The sequence below is a fragment of the Myotis davidii genome, unplaced genomic scaffold (genome assembly GCF_000327345.1).
Source record: "Myotis davidii unplaced genomic scaffold, ASM32734v1 scaffold399, whole genome shotgun sequence".
In the NCBI taxonomy this organism is placed as follows: domain Eukaryota; kingdom Metazoa; phylum Chordata; class Mammalia; order Chiroptera; family Vespertilionidae; genus Myotis; species Myotis davidii.
In genome coordinates this window covers 6,878,627-6,878,863 of record NW_006292094.1, presented here as the reverse complement: position 1 = coordinate 6,878,863, position 237 = coordinate 6,878,627, and the positions used below count along the sequence as shown (strand labels likewise).

Sequence of the window (237 nt, the reverse complement as noted above, 5' to 3'; positions counted from 1 at the left end):
GAATTTATATTAGTTCACACAAACACTCCATCCATGCTTTTGTTCCGGCCCTCCAGTCCAGTTTAAGAAACCATTGTGGCCCTCGAGTCAAAAAGTTTGCCCACGGCTGGTCTAAAAGGTCATTGCCAAGTTACTGCGGAGCGGCCCTCGGGCAGCAGGAGCCCTGAGCAGAGGCCGGGCTGTCCCCAACGCTGAACCAGAACCGCGCAGCTGGGCGGTGCCTGCTGCTCCAGGCCC

The 237-nt window shown here is 57.4% G+C and overlaps 1 protein-coding gene across 1 annotated transcript in view; it reads right to left on the bottom strand.

The window, feature by feature from the left end:
* SNX8 (sorting nexin 8) overlaps positions 1–237 on the bottom strand; it is a gene marked incomplete at its 5' end in the record, with an annotated part of 33,215 nt that overhangs the window by 32,503 nt on the left and 475 nt on the right. The window lies entirely within an intron of this gene.